At 47.4% G+C, this 25,894-nt stretch overlaps 1 protein-coding gene across 5 annotated transcripts in view; it reads right to left on the bottom strand.

Moving 5' to 3' along the window:
* slc10a7 (solute carrier family 10 member 7) overlaps positions 1 to 25,894 on the bottom strand; it is a 449,575-nt gene that overhangs the window by 238,075 nt on the left and 185,606 nt on the right. The gene's annotated exons all lie outside the window — the stretch shown is intronic.

Here is a 25,894-nt window from a genome sequence, read left to right as displayed (position 1 = left end):
ATCCTGCCGCATATGTCTGCTCATTGCCCCAGTCTGTCTATCTCCTCCTGCAGTCTTATTCCTAGTTATAATATACCATTGCCAAGTTATGTATCATCTGGAAACTTAGAAATTGCACTCCTAAAAACCAGGTCCAAGTCTTTTAGATATAACAAGATAAGCAATGGCCCAAATACCAAACTTCTGGGAAACCTCCATTGCATATTTTTCAGTCAGAAAAAAAATGATTACCACTACTTCCTGTTCCTTTAGTACCATGTGCTTCTTTTTCCTGAGTAAGTATGAGGTACTTCATCAAATGTCCTTTGAACGTTTATGGGCCGGGATTCTCCGGCCCTCCGCAGCGATATCCCGCCCGGCGCGGAAGCAGAGAATAACCGTTCACGCCGGAAATCCGGCGCTCCGACCCGCCAGTCCGGCGCGCGCACAGTCGATGCGGTGCCAGTCGGCCGTTGGAACAGGCCCCCACGGCGATTCTCCGCGGTCAACCGGCCGAACCCCCGCCGGCGTGGTTTGCATGTGGTACCTCGCGGCGGGAGCTGGGACCCGCGGCCACAGTGGCAGTCCTGGTGGGGATTGGGGGTTATCTGACTCCGGGGGAGGGGGCCTCAGCGGTGGCCAGGCCCGCGACTGGGGGCCACCGATCGGCCGGCCATCGCGATCTGGGAGGGACCTACCTTCCTCCGCGCGGGCCCGCTGTGTGGCTCCGCCATGTCAGCGGCGCCCGCGCCGAGATGGGTCGTCACACGCATGCGCGGACCCGCTTACGGCCGCCGTGCGCATGCGCGGCCACGCGGTCTGACCAGCCGGGCCCAGCCGGCAGCCAGAGCTGCAGGACCCTGGAAAACAGAGAATCACCCCGGACCTTCGGGGAGGAGTGTTTCTCGCCCATTTTCCGGCGGGCATGGGGGCTTAGTCCCCAGAAGGGAGATTCCCGCCCATGATGTCCAAGATCTACTGTGCTACCGTCAACAACCTTATCTGCAATTTCATCAAAAATCTCAATCAGGTTAGTGAGAAATGATTTTCCTTTAAAAACGTACTGGCTATCTCATAAACAAACCCTTGTTTCTCCAAGTGAAAATTAACTTTGCCTTTGTCCAAGGCCTCGCTGAGTTTTCCCACCACTGACAGATTGCTTGGCCAGTAATTACTTGGTTTATTCCTTCTCTTTTTAAATAAAAATGTAACATTTGAAATCCTCCAATCCTTTGGCACCATTCCCATATCCAAGGAGAACTAAAAGACGGTGATGCTCTGTCCACCTCTGCTATGTTCACCCCAGCTTCAGAAACCTAGAATATATCCCAACTGGACCAGAGACCTATTTAGCAGCTCCTTTCTAACTACTCTTATCCCATCCAATACTTCTAATCTCAAGATATTAACCTCATCCTCTTTTATGGAGATAGATGCAAAATACTCGTTCAGTATCTTGGTCATGAATCCATCACATTTCCCCCTTTTGTCCCTAGCTTCGCCATTAGTTCTTCACATAAAAACATACATAGAAAATAGAAGCAGGAGGAGGCCATTCAGCCCTTCGAGCCTGAGCCTACTCTGCCATTCATTACGGTCATGGTTGATCATCAAGTTCATAGCCTGATCCCGCCTTCCCCCCATATCCCTTGATTCTTTTAGCCCCAAGAGCTATATCCAATTCCTTCTTGAAATTTGGGCAGAACGGTAGCATTGTGGTTAGCACAATTGCTTCACAGCTCCAGGCTCCCAGGTTCGATTCCCGGCTTGGGTCACTGTCTGTGCGGAGTCTGCACGTTCTCCCCATGTGCGCGTGGGTTTCCTCCGGTTTCCTCCTACAGTCCAAAGATGTGCAGGTTAGGCGGATTGGCCATGCTAAATTGCCCTTAGTGTCCAAAATTGCCCTTAGTTTTGGGTGGGATTACTGGGTTATGGGGATGGGGTGGAGGTATGGGGATGGGGTGGAGGTGTGGGCTTGGGTAGGGTGCTCTTTCCAAAAGCAGGTGCAGGCTCGATGGGCCGAATGGCCTCCTTCTGCTCTGTAAATTCTATGATTACACAACGTTTTGGCTTCAACTACTTTCTGTGGTAGTGAATTCCAGATTCACCATTCTCTGGATAAAGAAATTTCTCCTCACCTCAGTCGTAAAAGGTTTACCCCTTATCCTCAAACTATGACCCCTAGTTCTGAATTTTATCAGTTTTTATTAGATTCCCTCACTCTTCTAAACTCCAATGAATGTAGTCCTAACCAACTTAGTCTCTCTTCATATGACAGTGATGCCACCTCAGACTTCCGGTCGCATATTCGGCAGCTCCTGCTTGGAACGGACTTTTGGGCTCTTTTACAGGGCCCCCACGGCATTTGTTTGACAATTCCCGGTGTGGGAAGAAGGCTGCAGCATTCCCCTGACAGTGTCCCCCAGGAGTGTTGTGTCTTTTGGCTACCAGCCCCGGCAGAAACAGTGAAAGATTTGGCTTGAGCTGCAGCAGTAGACGAGGGCCTCTTCCAGCATGCAGGCGGGGGAAGGACAAGCTTAAAGCTGCAATCTGGCTTGACTCTATCAAAGGTGAATTCTAGCAGCAGAGGGAACAACTGTGAAAAGATCTACCAGGGCCATTGAAGAAGCAGGGACGAGGCTTCTGGTGGCGGCCATGGAGGAGTAGGTCGCGCATTCGGCAGCTCCCATCTGGAGCCGACTCTCCGACCTTTTTCAGGAGTTTCCATACACTTTTTGGGGCAGACTGGTGAAGCAAACACTGCCAACTTCTGTGAAACGGACCAGAGGTGTAACGGCCAAAGGAGCGGCACTGGAGCAACGGGAGAAGCGAGGGAAAGAAAACAAAATGGCGGCGGCCAGGGACAAAGGGGAGCTGCAGGAGTTCATCAAGCGCTGCTTCGAGGAGCAGCGTGAGGAAATGCGCAAAGAGATGTTGGCGCCTATGCTTTCGGCAATTGAAGGACTCGGGATCACGCAGAAGGCCCACGAAGCTAAGATCCAGGAGGTACAGAAAAGAGTCAGTCAGAACGAGGACGAGCTCGTGGGCCTGGCGGTGAGAGTGGAGCAGAACGAGGCGCTATACAAGAGGTGGGCGGGAAGACTCGAAGACCTGGAGAACAGGTCGAGGAGAAAGAATCTGCGAATCCTGGGTCTCCCTGAGGGAGTGGAGGGGGCTGATGCCGGGGCATACGCAAGCACGATGCTCAAGGCGATGACGGGCACGAAGGCCCCTTCGAGGCCGCTGGAGTTGGACGGGGCACATCGGGTGCTGGCGAAGAAGCCCCAGGCAAATGAGCCGCCAAGGGCGATGGTGGTGAGATTCCACCGGTTCACGGACAGCGAGTGGGTCCTGAGATGGGCCAAGAAGGAGCGGAGCAGTAAGTGGGACAATGCAGAGATCCGAATATACCCGGACTGGAGCACGGAGGTTGCAAAGCGGAGAGCGGGTTTCAACCGGGCCAAAGCAGCGTTGTACCGGAAAGAAGTGAAATTCGGAATGCTGCAGCCAGCGCGACTGTGGGTCACATACAAGGGCCAACACTATTACTTCGAAACGCCTGAAGAGGTGTGGACCTTTGTACAAGCCGAAAAGTTGGACTCTAACTGAGGGTTTGTGAGGGTTGGGGGGATGTTTTGGGGTTTGATGTGTGATGGTTGTTGTATATAGGGGGTCAATCACGTGCAGGAAATGTTACATGGGCTGGGGGAGAGAGACAAGGCCGCGACAGGAGCTGCGCCAGAGGGGGCGGAGCGGGCTTTGGAAAGTGCGGGGTTTTTTCCCGTGCGCGGGAAGAAAGGAGGGAAGGGGAACGAAGGAATGCATATGGATTGGGAGACTCCCACGCGGGGAGGTCAATGGGATGGCGGGGGAAGCCAGGGTCAGCAGGCGTCAGCTGACCTACGGGAGTGACATGGGGGGGGGGGGCAAAAAAGTTAGACAGGGGTCTAGCGGGGGGGAAGGGGGGGGGAAAAGGGTTGCTGCTGCACTGGCCGAAAGGGAATGGGACACAGAACATGTGGTCGGGACGGGGTTCCCCCCTCTGGGGGACGGGAGGGTGAGGGAGGCGTGGACACGGGACTGGCCCAGAAAAGGAGATGGCTAGTCGGCGGGGCGTGGAGGGGGGGGGGGGGGTGAGAGCCCCTCCAATCCGGCTGATAACGTGGAATGTGAGGGGCCTGAATGGGCCGGTGAAGAGGGCTCGAGTGTTCGTGCAATTAAAGGGACTGAAGGCGGACGTGGCCATGCTCCAAGAGACACATCTGAAGGTGGCGGACCAGGTCAGGTTAAGAATGGGATCGGTAGGACAGGTATTCCACTCGGGACTGGACGCGAAGAATAGAGGGGTGGCAATATTGGTGGGAAAGCGGGTGTCATTTGAGGCCAAGACTATTGTAGCGGACAATGGAGGGCGATATGTAATAGCGAGCGGTAGGCTGCAAGGGACGTGGGTGGTGTTGGTAAACGTATACCCCCCGAACTGGGATGATGCAGGATTCATGAAGCGCATGTTGGGGCGCATTCCGGACCTGGAGATAGGAGGCCTGATAATGGGAGGGGACTTCAATGCAGTGTTGGATCCAGCACTGGACCGCTCCAAATCAAGGTCTGGAAAGAGGCCGGCGGCGGCCAAGGTGCTTAGGGGGTTTATGGATCAGATGGGGGCAGTGGACCCATGGCGGTTTGCAAGGCCGCAGGCCAGGGAATTTTCTTTCTTCTCCCATGTACACAAAGCCTACTCCCGGATAGATTTCTTTGTTCTGGGTAGGACGCTCACCCCGAGGGTGGAGGAGACGGAGTATTCGGCTATAGCCGTTTCGGACCATGCCCCGCACTGGGTGGAACTGGAGCTGGGAGAGGAGAGGGACCAACGCCCGTTGTGGCGGCTGGATGTGGGACGGCTGGCTGATGAGTTGGTGTGTGGGAAGGTGAGGGGGTGTATCGAAAGGTACTTGGAGGCCAACGACAACGGGGAGGTGCGGGTGGGGGTTGGATGGGAGGCGGTGATCAGGGGAGAGCTAATTTCCATTAGGGCTCATAGGGAGAAGACAGAGGGTATGGAAAGGGAGAGGTTAGTGGGGGAGATTTTGAGAGTGGACAGGAGATACGCAGAGGCCCCGGAGGAAAGATTACTTGGGGAAAGACGACGGCTCCAGACGGAGTTTGACCTGTTGACCACAGGGAAGGCGGAGGCACAGTGGAGGAAAGCGCAGTATGGGGAAAAGGCTAGTTGGATGCTGGCACACCAGCTCCATAAGAGGATGGCAGCGAGGGAAATAGGGGGAGTCAAAGATGGAAGGGGAGCCACGGTTCGGAGTGCAACAAAAATAAACGAGGTATTCAAGGCCTTTTATAAAGAGCTGTACAGATCCCAGCCCCCAGCGGGGGAAGAGGGGATGAGACAATTCCTAGATCAGCTGAGATTCCAGAGGGTGGAGGAGCAAGAGGTGGCTGGTTTGGGGGCACCAATTGGGTTGGAGGAGCTGAGCAAGGGTTTGGGGAGCATGCAGGCGGGGAAGGCCCCGGGACCGGACGGATTCCCGGTGGAGTTCTACAGGAAGTACGCAGACCTGTTGGCCCCGCTACTGGTGAGGACCTTTAATGAGGCAAGAGAGGAGGGGACCCTGCCCCCGACAATGTCGGTAGCGACAATTTCTTTGATCCTAAAGCGTACAAGGACCCACTGCAATGTGGATCGTACAGGCCGATCTCGCTCCTCAATGTGGATGCAAAGTTGCTGGCAAAAGTGCTGGCCACGAGGATCGAGGACTGTGTCCCGGGGGTAATCCACGAGGACCAGATGGGATTTGTAAAGGGCAGGCAACTAAACACCAATGTGCGGCGGCTCTTAACGTGATAATGATGCCATCGGAGGAGGGAGAGGCGGAGATAGTGGCAGCTATGGACGCGGAGAAGGCCTTTGACCGAGTAGAGTGGGAGTACTTCTGGGAGGTGCTGCGTAGGTTTGGGTTCGGGGTAGGGTTTATCAATTGGGTTAAGCTCCTTTACAGAGCCCCGATGGCGAGTGTAGTGACGAACTGGCGGAGGTTGGAGTACTTTCGACTGTACCGAGGGACGAGGCAGGGGTGCCCCCTGTCCCCCCTGTTGTTCGCATTGGCGATCGAACCATTGGCCATGTCATTGAGGGAGTCTAATAAATGGAGGGGGGTGGTCCGAGGGGGAGAAGAGCATCGGGTGTTGCTATATGCGGATGATCTGTTGCTGTACGTGGCGGATCCAATGGAGGGGATGGTGGAGGTCATGCAGACTCTAAGGGAGTTTGGGGAGTTTTCGGGCTATAAGCTCAATGTAGGGAAGAGTGAGCTCTTTGTATTACAGGCAGGGGACCAGAAAGAGGTATAGGGGACCTACCGCTGAGGAGGGCGGAGGGGAGCTTTCGGTATCTGGGGATCCAGATAGCCAGGAGTTGGGGGACCCTACATAAACTGAATCTGACGAGGTTGGTGGAGCAAATGGAGGAGGATTTCAAAAGATGGGACATGTTACCGCTCTCGCAGGCGGGTAGAGTGCAGTCGGTCAAAATGGTGGTCCTTCCGAGGTTTCTGTTTGTGTTTCAGTGCCTTTCCATCGTGATCACTAAGGCCTTTTTTAAGAGAGTAGGCAGGAGTATTATGGGGTTTGTGTGGGCGAATAAGACCCCGAGAGTAAGGAGAGGGTTCCTGGAACACAGTAGGGACCAAGGAGGGTTGGCGCTGCCAAACCTGGGGAGCTACTACTGGGCAGCAAATATGGCGATGATCCGCAAGTGGGTTATGGAGGGAGAGGGGGCGGCATGGAAGAGGATGGAGATGGCGTCCTGTAAAGGAACGAGCCTGGGGGCGTTGATGACGGCACCGCTGCCGCTCTCGCCGACAAAGTATACCACGAGCCCGGTGGTGGCGGCAACGCTAAGGATCTGGGGCCAGTGGAGACGGCACCGGGGTGCAATGGGAGCATCGGTGTGGTCCCCGATCAGGGGTAACCACCAGTTTGTCCCGGGGAAGATGGACGGGGGGTTCCAGAGCTGGCATCGGGAGGGGATTGGAAGAATGGGGGACCTGTTCATCGACGGGACGTTTGCGAGCCTCGGGGCACAAACGTCCCGTCGATGAACAGGTCCCCCATTCTTCCAATCCCCTCCCGATGCCAGCTCTGGAACCCCCCGGGAAATGCCTTTAGTTATATGCAGGTGAGGACTTTTATGAGGCGACAGGTGAGGGAATTCCCGTTGCTCCCGGCACAAGAAGTTCAAGATAGGGTGATCTCGGGTGTATGGGTCGGGGAGGGCAAGGTGTCGGAAATACACCAGGAGTTGAAAGAAGAGGGGGAAGCGCTGGTAGAAAAGTCGAAGGGTAAATGGGAGGAGGAGCTGGGGGAGGAGATCGAGGAAGGTCTGTGGGCTGATGCCCTAGGTAGGGTTAATTCCTCCTCCTCGTGTGCCACGCTCAGCCAGATACAATTTAAGGTGGTCCACAGAGCGCACTTGACGGGGGCGAGGTTGAGTAGGTTCTTTGGGGTAGAGGACAGATGTGGAAGGTGCTCAGGGAGCCCGGCGAACCATGTCCATATGTTTTGGTCATGCCCGGCACTGGTGGGGTTCTGGAGAGGAGTGGCGGGAGCAATATCTCAGGTGGTGAAAGTCCGGGTCAAGCCAAGCTGGGGGCTAGCAATATTTGGAGTAGTGGACGAACCGGGAGTGCAGGAGGCGAAAGAGGCCGGCATTCTGGCCTTTGCGTCCCTAGTAGCCCGGCGAAGGATCTTGCTAATGTGGAAGGAGGTGAAGCCCCCCAGCCTGGAGGCCTGGATAAATGATATGACTGGGTTCATAAAGTTGGAGAGGATTAAGTTCGCCTTGAAAGGGTCTGCGCAGGGGATCTACAGGCGGTGGCAACCGTTCCTAGACTATCTCTTGGAGCGTTAGAGGAAGGTCGGTCAGAAGCAGCAGCAACCTTTTGGGGGGGGGGGGGGGGGGGGGTGGAGGGGACGTCCTGAGGGGGGGCGAGGGGGGGGGGGAAAGGGGGGACTGCCTGGGAGGGTGAATGAGCAAGAGATAACATGAAGGGTTGGGAAAACTGGCACGTACGGGTGAGGGCCAGTGTACAAAGCTGTGTAAATATATCATTTTGCCATGTATATATCTTGCTCTGCGCGATTTCTCGTTTTTGTTTTTGTTACGGGGGGGCGGTTAATTGTTTGTAAGGGAGAAAAATTGTGTTAAAAAACTTTAATAAATATATATTTTTTTTAAAAGTGATGCCACCTCAGAATCAGCCTGCTAAACCTTCGCTGCACTCCCTCCACTGCAAGAACATCCTTCCTCAAGTAAAGACATCAAAACTGCACACAATACTATAATACTACTGATTAATACTACACTCCTGTATGCTTCACCCGATGTCGGTGTCTATGTATTTACATTGTGTACCTTGTGTTGCCCTATTATGCATTTTCTTTTCATGTATTAAATTATCTGTTTGAGCTACTCGCAGAAAAATACTTTTCATTGTACCTCGGTACACGTGACAAAAAACAAATCCAATCCAATCCAATCCTCCAGGTATGGCCTCAACAATGCCCTGTACAATTGCAGTAAAACATCCCTATTCTTATACTCAAACCCTCTCGCAATGAAGGCCATTAATTATCATGTACTGTTTCAAATGTTTCGAGAAGAATTTTAGGTCTAATTTCTGTTACCTAAGCTTTTCTCATGTTCTCTTATTGCCCTTCTGATAGCCTTTTTCAATTTAACCAATGATCTCTGTATTTTCTGCCTGGTAATTCTGTCATATTCCTCCTTTTTCTATTTTGCTTGTCTATAACATTTGTCATCCAGGGAGATCTACTTTTAAATGCCTCATCTTTCATGATTAATGCAAAATGCCTCGTCTGCACCAGAGGTATCACTAGCTCTTGAAGGCCTGCAGTTGCACATTTACTGCTTTCCTGCAGTGCCATCTCAAATCACTGAAATTGACTCAATGGGCGTGATTCTCCCCAAAAATGACAGGTGTAATTTTGGCCAGGTTTTGTGGGGTGATTCTCACCGGGTGTTTGGACACAGTCCAGATCCCTATTCACCCACACTTGACTCATTTTTTTGGAGCTTGGGGAGATTCTGACTGAACCATCCCACACTAAGAATTTTGTCTGCAGTGCAGAACTAAAGACACCAGCAAGACTGGCTCCCCAGAGATCAGGGCACCCCTTTTAAAGGCTGCCCAGATTTCAAAGTTAAGTTGAGGGTCCCCCACACCACCCCCACCCACAGATATTGCAACCCTCCGCAAACATGGGCAACACCGCCAACCCTTGACTCCAGTGGGGCAACCTCTCCCTCCCCATCACTAATTGTCTGGGTAATACACCCCCTCCCCCCCTGCCAACACCTCCCACACCAGCCAGGCAAGAGGGTGAGCCGGCCCCACACCCATCCATCCTCATTGGCATCGGGGCATTGCCCCCACTCAACCCAAGTGAGCGTATTCCCCTATGTGATTGTTAAGGATCCCCCAACCTTTAAAGCCATCCTCTCCCCTATGAGTCCCCCCATACACCCACTTCAGGCCCCCACCCTTCATGCACATATCCTTCATACTTCCCTTCAGACCTCCCCTTTATGCACCCCCTTGGCACTACAGGGGGGCCAGATTAACACTGCCTGGGTGCCATGCCCTGTCCCAAACAATGCTGGGGAGCCAATGGCCACCAAGCTCCCCGGCGTGCCCATCACATCTGGTTTCCATTATGGGAGACCGTTACTGATTTGCGCCAGCGGGACCAGTGAATCCCGGCACCCAGGAGCATCTCAATCAGCTCAGCGCCCGGCGCAAAACCAGTTTTTGTCCTCTCCCGCTTTACACCGGGAATAGCGGGAATGGTGCCAGGCGCAACACAGTCAGAAAATCACACCCAGTATGGTATTTTCAACATTAATTTTTCTTTATTCCTTTTCATAACCATTTTAAACTGATGTTCTCTCAATGAAACACACTACTTTCCTAACCCAGACCTGGGTTGGCTCAGTTGGCTGGATGACTGGTACGAGATACAGAATGAGGCCAACAGCGCGGTTTCAATTCTTGTACCACCTGAGGTAATTCATGAAGGCCCCACCTTCTCAACCTTTCCCCTTGCCTGAGGTGTGGTGATCCTCAGGTTAAATCACCACCAGTCAGCTCTCCCCCTCAAACGGGGAAAACAGCCTATGGTCATCTGGAACTATGGTTACTTTACTTAAGCCAGACCTAGAGCGAAGACTGCTTCCTTCCATAATTAAAAACAAAGTTTGTTTATACACATTTTAGAAATTCTCCCCCCTTCTCACGCAGTCCCACAACGACCCAGTCTACATTGTTTAATAAGAACATTAGAAATAGGCCCTTTGACTGAGTGTTTCTGTTATTAGATAAACTCATGGTTGATCATCTATCTTAAAGCCATCTTCCCACACAATCGCCTCATCCATTGATTCCATTAGTATCCAAAAATCTATTGATTGCTGTCTTGAAAATACTAAATGACTGAACAGCTCCTAAAGTATTCCAAAGATTCACTATCTTTTGGGTGAACAAAACAATTCTCATTTCAGTCCAAAATGGTTGACCCAATATTCTGCAACTGTGATCCTTAGGTCTAGACTTGGAATGGATTTGGCAAATGCAACATATTCAAGCACTTTGCAGAGGAAAGGGAGGTTGAAGATTGGATAGTAGTTTGCAAGGTTAGTTGACCACCCCTGGTCAAGGATGGGCTTTTTTGAAGAGGTGGCTGATGACACCAGATTTGAAGGAGAGCGGTGCAAACATCTGAAAAGAGAGAACCATTAACAATATCACTAACAGGAGACCAGCAAGGTAAGTTTGAGTGGTCAGCTGTTTAGTGGGAATAGTCAGCTTTTCCATTTTTCCTATGAAAGTAGATAATTCCTCAATTCTCCATAATATTTTTGCCCACTCAGTCAACCTGTCCGTATCTCTTTTGCAGCTTCTTTCCACCCTCCTCACTGCATACTTTCCAACTAACTTTGTATCATCATTAGCCTTGGATACTGTTACAACCCGCACGGGTCTTACAGGGTAAGGATGATCCACTATCCAGTGCAGCTTGCAGAATATGACATCCCCCGATAAGGGGGCGGGGGACCCTTAACTAAGTCCAGGTGCCTTTGTACAAATAAAGTCGGCCAGTCAAGCACCGTCGAGAGAAGACCCAGTAGAGAACAACTGGAGCTTTGACAAAGGGTCATCTGGACTCGAAAGGTTAGCTCTTTTCTTTCCCTACAGATGCTGCCAGACCTGCTGAGATTTTCCAGCATTTTCTCTTTGGTTTCAGATTCCAGCATCCGCAGTAATTTGCTTTTATACTGGAGCTGTGTATATAGTTACCATGTTCAATAAAAGTAAGTTTTTTTTTTTCTCTACAACTCAATGTCCTTTTGTTGCCCCTTACAAAACTGCCGATGAGGATAAAGACTGGTTTGGTATCGGCGCTGCTGAGCCATCTCCCCATATCTCTTGGTTACAGGTTGGAGGTTTGCTAGATTCACTCAGCAGGATTTAAACTAGTATGGCAGGGGGTGGGAGCTCAGAAGGTGTAATAACTGAAGGGGAAATAGAGAACCAAAATAAAAGATCATCATCCTCAGGCAGAGCAAAAAAGGTGACAAGTGGGAAAAGGGAGGTGCAGGATTGAGGGTGTTGTACCTAAATGCGCGCAGTATATGGAACAAGGTAAATTAGTTTGTAACGCACATTGAAATTGGCAGGTACGATGTTGTGGGCATTACAGAGAAGTGGCTGCAAAGGGATCAGGGCTGGGATCTAAATATTCAAGGATATGTGTCCTTTGAAAGGACAGACAGATGGGCAAAGGGGGCGGGGTTGCATTGTTAATAAGGAATGAAGTTAAATCGATAGCAAGGAGGGATATAGGATCAGAAGGCATAGAATCTCTGGGTAGAGTCGAGGTAAAAAGACCCTGATGGGAGTTATGTACAGACCCCCTAGCAGTAATCAGGATGTGGGGCAGAAAATAAATCAGGAGAAAGGAAAGGCATGAAAAAAAGGCAATATTACAATAATCATGGGGGACTTCAATATGCAGGTGCACTGGGAAAATCAGGTTGGTAGTGGATCCCAAGAAAAGTAATTTGTGGAATGTCTAAAAGATGGTTTTTTTGAAGCAGCTTGTAACAGAGCCTTTGGTGATGTGTAATGAGGCAGACTTGATTAGGGAACTGAAGGTGAAGGAACCCTTAGGGAGCAGTGACCACAAAATGATAGAATTTACCCTGCAGTTTGAGAGGGAGAAGCTGCAATCAGATGTAACGGTATTACAATTAAATAAGGGTAACTACACAGACATGAGAGAGGAGCTGGCCAGAGTTGATTGGAAAAGGAGCCTAGCAGGGAAGACAGTGGAACAGCAATGGCAAGTGTTTTTGGGGGTTATTCGGGAGGCACAACAGAAATTTATCCCAAGGAGGAGGAAACATGCTAAGGGGAGGACAAGGCATTCATGGCTGACGAGGGAAATCAAGGACAGCATAAAAGCTGAAGAAAAAGCATACAAAGTGCCAAGGATTAGTGGGAAGCCAGAGGATTGGGAAGCCTTTAAAAGTGAGCAGAGGACAATTAAAAAAGCAATAAGGGGGGGAGAAGATGAAGTATGAGTGCAAGCTAGCTAATAATATAAAGGAAGATAGGAAGAGTTTTTTTCAATATATAAAAGGTAAGAGAGAGGCAAAAATAGACATTGGACCACTGGAAAATGTGTCTGGAGAAGTAATAATAGGAAACAAAGAAGTGGCAGATGAACTGAATAGTTACTGTGCATCAGCCTTCACGTTGGAAGACACCAATGGGGTGCCAGAGCTCCAGGAGAACCAGGGGGCAGTGGTGAGTGCAGTGACCATTACTAAGGAGAAGGTTCTGGGGAAACTGAAAGGTCTGAAGGTGGATAGATCACCTGGACTGGATGGACTACACCCCAGGGTTCTAAAAGAGATAGCTGAGGAGATTGTGGAGGCATTGGTGGTGATCTTTCAGGAATCACCGGAGGCAGGAAGGGTCCCAGAGGACTCCCAGAGGCTAATGTAACATCCCTGTTTAAGAAGGGAGGGAGGCAGATGATGGGAAAGTATAGGCCGGTTAGCCTGACTTCAGTTGGTAAGATTTTAGAGTCCATTATTAAAGATGAGTACTTGGAAGTGCATGATAAAATAGGACTGAGTCAGCACGGCTTCGTCAAGGGGAGGTCATGTCTGACAAATCTGTTAGAGTTCTTTGAGGAAGTAACAAGGAAGTTCGACAAAGGAGAACCAGTGGACGTGATTTATTTAGATTTCCAGAAGGCCTTTGACAAAGTGCCGCATAGGAGACTGTTAAATAAGTTGAGAGCCCATGGTGTTAAGGGCAAGATCCAGGCATGGATAGAGGATTGGCTGACTGGCAGAAGGCAGAGAGTGGGGATAAAGGAATCTCTTTCAGGATGGCAGCCGGTGATTAGTGGTGTGCCTCAGGGATCGGTGCTGGGACCACAACTTTTCACAATATACATTAATTATCTGGAATAAGGAACTGAAGGCACTGTTGCTAAGTTTGCAGATGATACAAAGATCTGTGGAGGGACAGGTAGTATTGAGGAAGCAAGGGGGCTGCAGAAGGATTTGGGCAAGCTAGGAGAGTGGGCAATGAAGTGGCAGATGGAATAGATTGTGGAAAAGTGTGAGGTTATACACTTTGGAAGGAGAAATGAAGGCATAGATTATTTTCTAAACGGGAAGATGCTTAGGAAATCAGAAGCACATAGGGACTTGGGAGTCCTTGTCCACGATTCTCTTAAGGTTAATGTTCAGATTCAGTCGGCAGTTCGGAAGGCAAATGCAATGTTAGCATTCATGTCAAGTGGGCTAGAATGCAAGACTGGGGATGTACTTCTGTGGTTATATAAGGCTCTGGTCAGACCCCATTTGGGGTATTGTGAGCAGTTTTGGGCCCCGCATCTAAGGAAGGATGTGCTGGCCTTGGAAAGTGTCCAGAGGAGGTTCACAAGAATGATCCCTGGAATGAAGAGCTTTTCGTATGAGGAACGGTTGAGGACTCTGGGTCTGTACTCAATGGAGTTTAGAAGGATGAGGGGGGATCTTATTGAAACTTATAGGATACTGCGTGGCCTGGATAGAGTGGACGTGGAGAGGATGTTTCCACTTGTAGGAAAAACTAGAAGCAGAGGGTTATGGGGAAAAGGCAGGAGAATGGGATGTGAAAAATATCAGCCAAGATTGAATGGCAGAGCAGACTCGATGGGCCGAGTGGCCTAATTCTGCTCCTATGTCTTGTAATCTTATGGACATTTATTATTCTTCATCATGTCTCTTTTCGGAAGTTTGGGCGTGTTTGATCTGGACTTGAACAAAGAACAAAAAGAACAAAGAAATGTACAGCACAGGAACAGGCCCTTCGGCCCTCCAAGCCCGTGCCGACCATGCTGCCCGACTAAACGACAATCTTCTACACTTCCTGGGTCCGTATCGTTCTATTCCCATCCTATTCATATATTTGTCAAGATGCCCCTTAAATGTCCCTATCGTCCCTGCTTCCACTACCTCCTCCGGTAGCGAGTTCCAGGCACCCACTACCCTCTGCGTAAAAAACTTGCCTCGTACATCTACTCTAAACCTTGCCCCTCTCACCTTAAACCAATGCCCCCTAGTAATTGACCCCTCTACCCTGGGGAAAAGCCTCTGACTATCCACTCTGTCTATGCCCCTCATAATTGGAAGATTGGAATCAGTATGCACAGAGAATGCAGTACTTTTTCAGGGCCAATAATATCACGGAGAGCATCCACCAGGCAGTCCTATTGCTAACTGCCTATGACACTCATACGTTCGGAGTGATAGAGCCTGCCCAGTGGCCCTGGACACTAACATTTTGATGAGCTTGTGGAGTTAGTGGGGCAACATTTTAATCTGACCCCATCGGTAATAGTGCAGCGGCACCGATTTAATACCACTGAAAGAACCCCGGGTGAGTCCATCACCGAGTTTTGACCCAGACTGCGAAAAATTACTCAGTTCTGTGCATATAGCGTCTCCTTATCTGAAACGCCACGTGACCGCTTAGTTTGCAACATAAACAATGCGACCTCGCAGAAGAAGCTGCGGAGCGAACAAACCCGAACTTTGCAATAGGCCATCCAGATTGCGCTCTCCCACGCAAGCGTGGAAAGAAGAGTGAGGAAATGCAAGGAATGGAGGTGAATGCCTTAGGGCGCACCCCTTCCCATCCTGGGGTCCCTCTTCTTCCCACCGCTTTACCCTGGACCGAACATCATGAAGGCTCAACCCAGTGGCCGAAGAAAGAGCCTTCAAGGAGGAGTGCTCCCCGGAGACCTTGGAGGAGGAACAAGGTCATTGTGGGGCTTGTGGTCAGTCGGTCCTGGCGTGAGCGCAGGTCACAAGTGAACCAGAGGCCGCTGCCAGTCCAGGGCCCGTACTTTCCACTTGGCTGAGCCAGAGGAGGACAACTGCATGCAGTTTCATTCTGCAGCAGCACCCCACCCCCCTAACCGAGTAGCCCCATTAGGATAGTGGCACATGTGAATGGATACCCCGCTCGACATGTAGTTGGTCACTGGCACAACGGTCTCCGTGATCGGTCACCTACAGCTGCGGTGGCAGCACATTATTCCAACAAATTCTGGTGGTTTGGCCAAGTGTTGGGGGAAGTACTCCGAGGCAATTTCCTCTAAGATGTCTGAATTTAGTGGTATCCTGCTGTGGGGTACGCGTGTAGTCGTCCCGGACAAGGGGCAGGAGTTAATTCTCAGACCTCCACAGTGGCCATCCAGGTGTGTCCAAGATGAAAATGCTGGCACGAAGTAACGTACGGTGACTGGGCCTCGTGATGTACATCGAGACGATGGCCCAGCAATGCTGTTTTCCAAGAACATCAGAAGCTCCCTTGCATCATTGGCAAGTGTTGGCCATGGGCGCAACTACATGCCAACTTTGCCAATCCTTTTCAGATGTCCATGTTCCTATTAGTAATCGACAGACGTTTGAAGTGGTTTGGGGTACATAAGACGGCGAGAATCACATCCCGGGAGACCATCGAGAAGTTGCGTTTATCATTTTGCACGCACGGCATCCCTGAAGTGCTTGTCACTGATAATGGCACTCCTTTCATGAGTGAGGAGTTCTCTGGGTTTCTAAAGGCAAATGGGGTGCGGCATATCACTACCGCCCCATAGCACCCGGCTTTGAGTGTTTTAGTGGAGCGAGCAGTGCAAACTTTTAAACGCAGCCTTAAAAACAATCTTGGGGGTCGATGGACACCAGGCTGGCTCGTTTCTTGTTTAGCTACAGGACCACTCAGCACGCAATGACTTGGGTAGCCCCAGCAGAATTATTGATGGGCCAGAGACTTCGTACTCGCCTCAGCATGATTTTTCCAGACATAGGTACGAAAGTACAACACTACCAGCAACTGCAAGGGCGTTGCCCCTCTCGACACGATCTTCCAGGCATTTTTGAAACAGGTGACTCAGTGTTGGTTTGAAACTTCTGGCGTTATCCTCTGCCAAACAGGGCCTGTGTCCTACCAGGTTCAAATCAACGGTTATACTATGAAAAAGCACCCCGACCATCTTCGGTCCAGGAGACCGCTTCTTCGGAAAGTTCCTCGTCTTCGGAAACTTCTTCCAAAATTGCATCTGCTGCCTGATCAAGTACAGCAGTGTCTCACCTTCAAAGACCTCTTCCAGAACTGTATCTGCGGGCCTTCACGGAACCCCAAGGGAGTCAGGATGCCTAGATGACTCAGGTAGTCGACTCGGACTCGGAAATGGAAACACAGGCGACCTCCGATGGGAAACCTTTGAATCAACAAGCTCTGAAACTGCAGCCACCATAACATTCGTGCCAGAGGCACCGTTCGCTTTTGAGATATATGCCACACGCCGCCCAGCCAAATGTCCAGAGGGTCTGGCGCTCTCCCTCATCAAGGCCTTTGGAGGACTCTTCGGACTTGGGGGTGGATATGAGGAGAGATTGTCATATGAGGAGAGATTGACTAGGTTAGGATTGTTCTCGCTGGAGTTCCGAAGAATGAGGTAGGATCTCATAGAGACTTATAAAATTCTAACAGGACGAGACAAGGTAGATACAGGGAAGGTGTTCCCAATGGTGGGTTTGTCCAGAACTAGGGAGCACATTCTGAGGATTCAGGGTAAACCATTTCAGACAAAGATGTGGAGACATTTCTTCACCCAAAGAGTGGCGAGCCTGTGGAATTCATTACCACAGGAAGTAGTTGATGCAAAAACATTGAATATATTCAAGAGGCGGATAGATGTAGCACTTGGGGCGAATGGGATCAAAAGTTATGGGGAGAAAGCAGGATTAAGCTAATGAGTTGGATGATCAGCCATGATCGTGATAAATGGTGGAGCAGGCTTCAAGGGCCAAATGGACTCCTCCTACTCCTATCTTCTATGTATCTATGTACAGGGTAGGGATAAACCACTACCCATGGAGCTTACAGAATATGAGCTCCCATGATAAAGGGGCTGGGGACTCTTAACTAAATCCAGGTGCTTTTGTAGAGTCGGCCATTCAGGGAGACCCAGTAGGGAACTATTGGAGCTGTGTACATAGTTAACATGTTAAATAAAAGCAAGTTTTGTTTTTCTCTACAACTCGGTGTGGACTCCTTTCGTTGCCCCTTACAAAAGATAAATTAGAAGTCCCTATTATTACTGCCCTATCGTTCTTAAATTTCACTGAAATCTGCCCACAGATTTTTATTATTTAGCGAGGTGGGGCATCTATACTAAGGACCCAGTAACATAACAACCTTTTTGGTTTCTTAACTTGAACCAAATAGATGATTTGAACTGTCAAGTATATTGTCTCACTGTAGAAGTATATTCACCTTGACTAATATTGCCACCTGCTTCCCCCGCCCTGTCTTTTTTCCTACTCCACCCTTCCTGAATATATTGTGCTCAGAAATGTTGAGCTCAAATTCCTCCCCATGCTTAGGTAAGGTCTTTATTATGGACATTATATCATAATTCAACATGGCCTGCAGCTTATTAACATTATTTGCTTCACTCCTCACTATAACACACGTACATTCCAATATTATGCTAATCAGCTTTGCTTCTTTACTTCATCATAGAATCATAGTACCCTACAGTGCAGGAGACCATTCGGCCCATTGAGTCTGCACTGACCCTCCGAAGGATCACCCTGCCCAGACTCATGCCCCACTCCATCTCCGCAACCCCACCTAAACTTTTGGACACGAAGGGGCAATTTAGCATGGCCAATCCATCCAACCTGCACATCTTTAGACTGTGGAAGGAAACAGGAGCACCACACAGACACGGGGAGAATGTGCAAACTCCACACAGTCACCCAAGGTCGGAATTGAACCCAGGTTCCTGGTGCTGTGATGCAGTAGTGCTAACCACTGTGACACCATGCTGTCCTTCATCTAACTCTTTCCTGATATCCTTTGCTTTGTTGCTGTTTTTCTCTTCTAGTTTACGGTGTCTCCTCTCTGCTGCTGTGCCAACCACTGCCAAATTAGATTAAACCCTCCCTCTCATATCGTCAGTTAACTTTTCCCTCTAGGGCATTGGTCTCAGTCCTGTTCAGGTACAATACATGTAGCTTGTATAGGTCATGACTTCTAAAGAACTGGTCCCAATGCCCCAGAAATCTGTAGCTCTTCCTCCTGCACCACTGTTCTGGCCACATGTTCACCTGTAGCACCTTCCTGTTTCTGTACTCACTAGCAACTGGAACTGGAAGACATCCAGAGATTACTATATTTGAGGTCTTGTTCCGTAACCTCTTTCCAGGCTCCCAAAACTCTGCCTACAGACTTGTGCCATTGATTCCAACATGGATCATTCTCCTCGCAGAATGGCATGCACCAGATTAGTGACATCCCATACCCTGGCATCAGAAGGGCAGTGCACCTTTTGGGACTCATGGTTGCAGAAATGACTGTCATCTCCTGTCAAATCCTCTATAACAAATGTATTTCTACACTCTGATGTATTTTCCCTTGTGCAGTTAGCCTTCCAAAGGTGCTGTGGATTTGCTTATGTATGCGTTCCTCCTCACTGATATTTAACACTGAATATGGTTTCACAGGTCGGTGCAACATCGAGGGCCGAAGGGCCTGTACTGTGCTGTAATGTTCTATGCAACTAATGGCTAATTTAACAAAAAAAACAGAGGGTTGGTACCAAGACATGGGGTATCCAACAAAAATGTTCTTGTATTTTACAATCTTATACAAATAGTTGTGAAATTTCTTTTAGAATTAAAAATTCTGTATGCCTATTGGGGTTGAACAATTTCTGACATTTGTAGGGCTAACACTTTTCAGCCACACATTCACATTGTGTGCATTTCACACTTGTAAAAAATCCACAAACCCAGCAATAAACCTCCTGAAATCAATCCTCCTCGCATCACCTCTGACCCACTCCCCATATTCTGCCTGTGTTACACGAGCTGTTGGATACTCTTTTCTATCATCTTATTTATCTTTTTAAAAACTGGCTGAAATTTTAAAACTAATTTCTAATTACACCATGATTTGATTCTTCAGCTATTCACCTCCCCACCTAGTTTATTTGGACTACAATCTCAGTATGTATCCTACATGTAACAAAAGAGAAACAAAAGGTAAGTATGTTATGTTTGAATAAACACTTAAATTATTGTGGTAACAACTAGCTGTTTTTACTATTTAAAGCACTAAAATATTCTGTCAAGGAATAAGAATACAGGAAAAGACATTGGAATGTAATTGCTACAGTGTGCTTACTCCATTCAGAGCTATATCATGTTCGGTTAACAATATGCAATTATACATGCCAAAGTACACTGGCAAAAGAACATGTGTGAGAGATATATAGTCAGAAAAAAAGAAGGTAGGGAATGCAAAACAAAACAGACAGGTGCAAGCAACACTGTGTACAAGGTGTGAGAGTCATGCAAAGAGAAAGGGAATGGAATCTAATTATAAAGACTACAGCATGGGAACCTTTTATAAAGCAATGCAAAAAACACAAATCAGATAAGTTCAAGAAGCTTAAAGATGTTAGCAATAAACTCTGTAAAACTTATACTAGAATATTATTCATCTTAAAGGCTTTCTATTTAAATAGAAACTTACTTTGTGAACCTAAAAATTCTAATCTTACTGCCTTTCTAAAAAAAAATCAATTATTAATAGCTGATGATTTTTCCTTTAGCAGAGCATGAAACTGTAAACTTTTTAAACTAAATATTCATGCGCTGTCTATTGAACATTGCAAAATGTAATCGATTTAACAATCAATGGTGCACTGAGACGCGGCAAAAAACAGTCAAAACCCATTAAATTCAAGGGTCCTCTTCAGGTTCCACTTCGTTGCTCTGACCCTGCTAGTCAAAGCTGAAGACAGCAGGTTTGTCGGGCAAATATCTGCGAAACTACTTTGTAGTACACCCAAACCAAATGCCGCACATACATCTAACTTTATTTCAATTAACAATCATGGAATGCAACCAATTATTTACTATTCAAGGTTATTATCGCCATAACCTTGAACTAATTACCAGATGCTGGAATAGGCACTCAAAAGAGCATGCTTCATCAGTATGTCACCTAATAATCAAGTTGACCCACAGAGCAAGTTTTAATTTTTTTAAATGTGTAAATTGGAACACAAGTGAAATGAATTTAACATAAAGTTCTGCTTCAGGCATGCTGGAGGCAATACTAGTAGAACATATTTGCAACTACAACATGTACGTTTCTGATAGCAGGATTATAATTTAAAGATTTAACGCTTATTAGCATGCACAGCAAAATATTAGGATCACATACCCTTTCCGGCACTCCCCTTCCCAAACTCAGAAAAAGGATTTGTTTTCAATGGGTTGACTGGTAAAGCACATGTTTAGTTTGGGAGGCAGCTACAGTTAGATCTTCTACTGCCTTTTTACATCACAATTACTGCAACTATGGGGTGTATTTATTGAGATGTTAATGATTTTTTGTCACATATATCATATACAATACGTGCACTTTATTCAGGGTTTTATGAATAATGTGGGCATTTATCAAGAATGCGATCAAAATCTGATGGGGTAAAGAAGTGTAAAGATACCAGAGGTTTTCAATGCTATAAATAAGCTCAGCATAGACCAATGTGACCAGTGCAAGACATGATCCCGCTAAATATTTTTTGTTACATATGGACTGTTTAGTTCAAGGCATAGTACCTTTAAATTTTGTGTGTGCATGGAATCATAAAGGGATAGCGTGTCAGCAGCCTGTACAATACCTTCAAGAAAGCTGCATGGTCACACACACATGCAGCTTAGAGGAAAGAGAGTGCAAGTACTCAATGATCATCAAGGTTACGAAATTTAAATTTGAGAAAATGGACCGTTGCCAAGCCAAAGTGGAAGAATTAACAAGCTCACCTAAATCTTAGAGAACGCATGAAGTTCAGAATCTGTAGAGGGAAGCAGAGTTAACGTTTCGAGTCCGTATGACTGAAGAACAGAAAAGTGAACTGGACGAGTGAATTATTCATTGAAGTGGGGTAATTGAAATAATCTGATATTTAGATTGATAGCTTTGAAGTTGGCAAAATATAGTTATGGGCATTAACAGCTTTAAAAGTTATCAGAGCCCTTTCTTAGCATGATGGTGTGGGAAAGTAAGTCACAAATGTTGCACGAGTCGCAAAAAGTTGGTGTGCAGGTGCAGCAGGTGATTAAGAAGGCTAATCGAGTTTTGTCTTTCATTGCTAGAGGGATGGAGTTCAAGACTAGTGAGGTTATGCTGCAATTGTATAGGGTATTGGTGAGGCCGCATCTGGAGTATTGTGTTCAGTTTTGGTCTCCTTACCTGAGAAAGGACATATTGGCACTGGAGGGAGTGCAGAGGAGATTCACTAGGTTGATCCCAGAGTTGAGGGGATTAGATTATGACGAGAGGTTGAGTAGACTGGGACTGTACTTATTGGAGTTTAGAAGGATGCGGGGGGGATCTTATTGAGACATATAAAATTATGAAGGGAATAGATAGGATAGATGCGGGCAGGTTGTTTCTACTGGTCGGGGAAAGCAGAACTAGGGGGCATAGCCTCAAAATAAGGGGAGGTAGATTTAGGACGGAGTGTAGGGGGAACTTCTTCACCCAAAGGGTTGTGAATCTCTGGAATTCCTTGCCCAGTGAAGCAGTTGAGGCTCCTTCTTTAAACGTTTTTAAGAAAAAGATAGATGCCTTTCTAAAGAATAAAGGGATTCGGGGATATTGTGTATGGGCCGGAGAGTGGAGCTGAGTCCACAAAGATCAGCCATGATCTCATTAAATGGCGGAGCAGGCTCGAGGGGCCAGATGGCCTACTCCTGTTCCTAGTTCTTATGTTCTTATGTAATGACCTTCACAGGATGGGTAAGCAAAAGTGTAATAAGAAGCACAGACTTGAGTCATCAGTGAGATAAAAGGAACAGCCGCAGCCTGTATAATTCTGCTTATTTGGACTTTATAGTATAAGTATGATAACCAAAAGATATAAATATGTTATGCAATCTTTGTATCAGAGAGTGACACCTTGTAGAGACAAACCTGCTGTCTTCAGCTTTGACTAGCAGGTTGCGTCTCCCAAGAATGCTTGTAAATAAAAGTCTCTGTTACAAAAATTTACAGACTAGAGTGATTTCAATCTTTTACCACAATATCCAGCTTTGGTTTTCAACCCACCGACCTCTGTGAAATAATACCTCATTGGACTTTGATTCTAGACTCTGGACCCCTCATGGACCAATATTTAATTTCTCTGTGGTCTCTGTAAAACCGTCTTTTCTCTATCCCTCTCTTTATTGTCTTCAGTGTGAAGGCAGCATTGTGACCCTCCTTTCACAGTTTGAATGTGTGCAGCAAACTACCCCTTTGAGTTCATCCTATCTCACATTTGCTGTGGGGTTATTAAAAGAAAATTGGATCGGACCAAAACAGAAGGCTAGGGAACTATGCTACCGCTTATAAAGAGGGCAACAAATCAAAACAACTTAGTTTAGACAGGTGGTGAGAAGAGAAATTAGTGCTATTTAAATTAACACTCCTTCTGTCTGTAATACAGTGGAGAGTTTTCTTCCTGATTCCCATTGACTTTTTTGCTAGGATCCTTGATATCAAAATTGGGCGAATGCCACCTTGATGTTAAGGGCAGGCACTCTCATTTCACCTCTGGAATTCAGATCTTTTGTCCAAGTTTGGACCAAGGCTGTAATGAGATCTGGACCTGGCTTACCCTGGCAGCACCCAAATTGAGCAGGTTATGATGAGTAAGTGCCACTTGATAGCCTGTCAATTACACTTTCAATCACTTTACTGATGATTGAGAGTAGAGTGGTGGGGTGGTAATTGGCAGAACTAGATCTGCTTCTGGGCAATTTTCCTACTATCAGGTAGATACCAGTGTTGTAGTTGGACTGAAACAGCTTGGCCAGTGGCACAGTTGGCTCTGGACAACAAGTCTGCAGTACTACAGCCAGGATATTGGGGGGGGGGGGGGGGGGGGGTAGCCTTTCTTGATATCCCCTTAGGAAATTAAATAAACTGAATATTGGCATTTCTAAAGGTGGGGACCTCGGGAGGGGTTGAAATTGATCTTCTGGCTGAACATAGTTACAAATTCCTTTACATTGTCTTTTGCACTGACCCATTGGCTGCCCTTCATTTATGATGGGGAGTTTTGTGCAGCCACTCCTCCCGATTAATTGTTTAATAGTCCACCATTCGCACTAGATGTGACAGGACTGCAGAGCTTTGATTTGATCCATTGGTTGTGAGATCACAATTAGCTCTGTCTATCCTTATCTCAGTTCTTCTTTCCTACAAGTCAAGAATGCACATTTCTGTACTCAACTGAACTCAATTATCTATTTTTGGGTTATATGTGGACCCCTTTGAAATTCAAATAGGAAGAAAAGAAATCCAAATAGTGCTTCAATATGTCAATGATGCATTTATAATGCTTATACAGAAAGCAAAATGACTGTTGTACCATATTTGGTTTTAGCCCATGATTGGCATAAAAATGTCAGGCACGATCAACCGGCCACTTTGCACCCGAACAGGATTGCGACGCAGTCGGTAGATGCCTCCCCAGGCTTCCCGACAGCCAGTAGTCTCGCAAGATCTACCCAGGTCTCGCAAACCACACGATCAGAATCCCGGCCACAATGGGCGGGACCAAGCTACACAAGTCTAATAGGTTTAAAACCCACTTAAGCATGCTGACTCAGGATCTATTGGGCTTCCGGCATCTACCCGCCCAGGGAGACCTCAGTTGGGTACCTGAGGCTGTTTAGCACAGGGCTAAATTGCTGGCTTTGAAAGCAGACTAAGGCAGGCCAGCAGCACGGTTCAATTCCCGTAACAGCCTCCCCGAGCAGGTGCCGGAATGTGGCGACTAGGGGCTTTTCACAGTAACTTCATTTGAAGCCTACTTGTGACAATAAGCAATTTTCATTTTCATTTCATTTCAAGCATGGCGAGATAGCGGTGGAGAACTCAGTGACAGAGCCGGGGAGAACTCCCAATAAATCCTGTCACAAATTACACTGAAACCTTTCCATTTAGATTGCGCCCATCATTAATCATGGCTGAAGAGAGTGGTCATGATCCTTGTGATGAAACTAAAAATTTGCCTAGTTATTCTAGTAGCTTTCATTTTAAAGCTCAAATGTTGTAGATAAAATTCTAAACCAAAAAACCTTTATCCTTTAATACTATCTCACAAAGATATGTTGCATATAGCAACAAGTTTCAGAGGGAGCATATAAACAAAGTTTTCACTTATGCTATGCAACAAGGGTTTGGAAGGACAAAACTTATAGTCTTCAAGGGTCTACTTTTGTCAGCTCCCTTCAGCATCAAATAAGAGTGACCATCATTAAATACAAATAACACAAATGACTGATTATTTTGCAAATTCTGTGACTGCTACCAGAGAAGAGAGTCATCCCAACATTTAGGGTTCCAGATGGTCACTGCCATCTCCTGGGTTTTGGCAAATTTGGCAAAATTTCTGTCCACAGAAGTTTACACAAAGTCTTTAAAATGAATGACTTGGTCATGACCATGACTAAAGGGGTTTCTGGCAGCTATTTCTATAGTTTTGGCAGATGATACATCTGTGAACCATTGATTCTAGATCATTGTCTAAACTAGGCCAATAATACTCTTGCTATGATTTTTATGTTCACTATCCTGTGCGTTCAGTATAGAGTTCTGTCAAAATTCTCCATCTCAAAGAATGAGGTCCCACCACTCTGAGACCCCACTGGATGCAGTCATGTTCCAAAGACAACTCACTATGACAATTATGGGATTGTTTCAGTTCCCTTTCTGTATGCTGGTCAAACATTGTCTAAACATTTGATGTCTGTTTGTAGACATTTCAACAGAGAATCTTTCGGATTTCTCACGTAATCATTGTTGGCTGACCCTCAATTCGCGGATGAAGTTTACTCTGGGTCATGAGTTTCAAACATGGGTTTTCTTGTGACTGAAGGGGAGGCAGTGACATAGTGGTATTGTGACTGAACTGGTAATGCAGAGACCCAGGATAGTGCACTGGTGACCCAGGTTCAATAAAAAAAACTGGAATTAAAAGTCTAATAATGACCATGAAACCATGTCTATTGTCATAAATACTCATCTGGTTCACCAATGTCCTCTAGGGAAGGAAATCTGCAGTGCTTACCTGGTCTGGTCTACATGTGACTCCAGACCCATAGCAATGTAGTTGACTCTTAAATGCCCTCTGAAATGGTCTAGCAAGCCACGCAGATCGCTGCAAAGTCAATACAAAGCAA

Source organism: Scyliorhinus torazame, chromosome 3, assembly GCF_047496885.1.
Source record: "Scyliorhinus torazame isolate Kashiwa2021f chromosome 3, sScyTor2.1, whole genome shotgun sequence".
Taxonomy (NCBI): Eukaryota; Metazoa; Chordata; class Chondrichthyes; order Carcharhiniformes; family Scyliorhinidae; genus Scyliorhinus; species Scyliorhinus torazame.
This window is presented reverse-complemented; position numbering and strand designations above follow the sequence as displayed.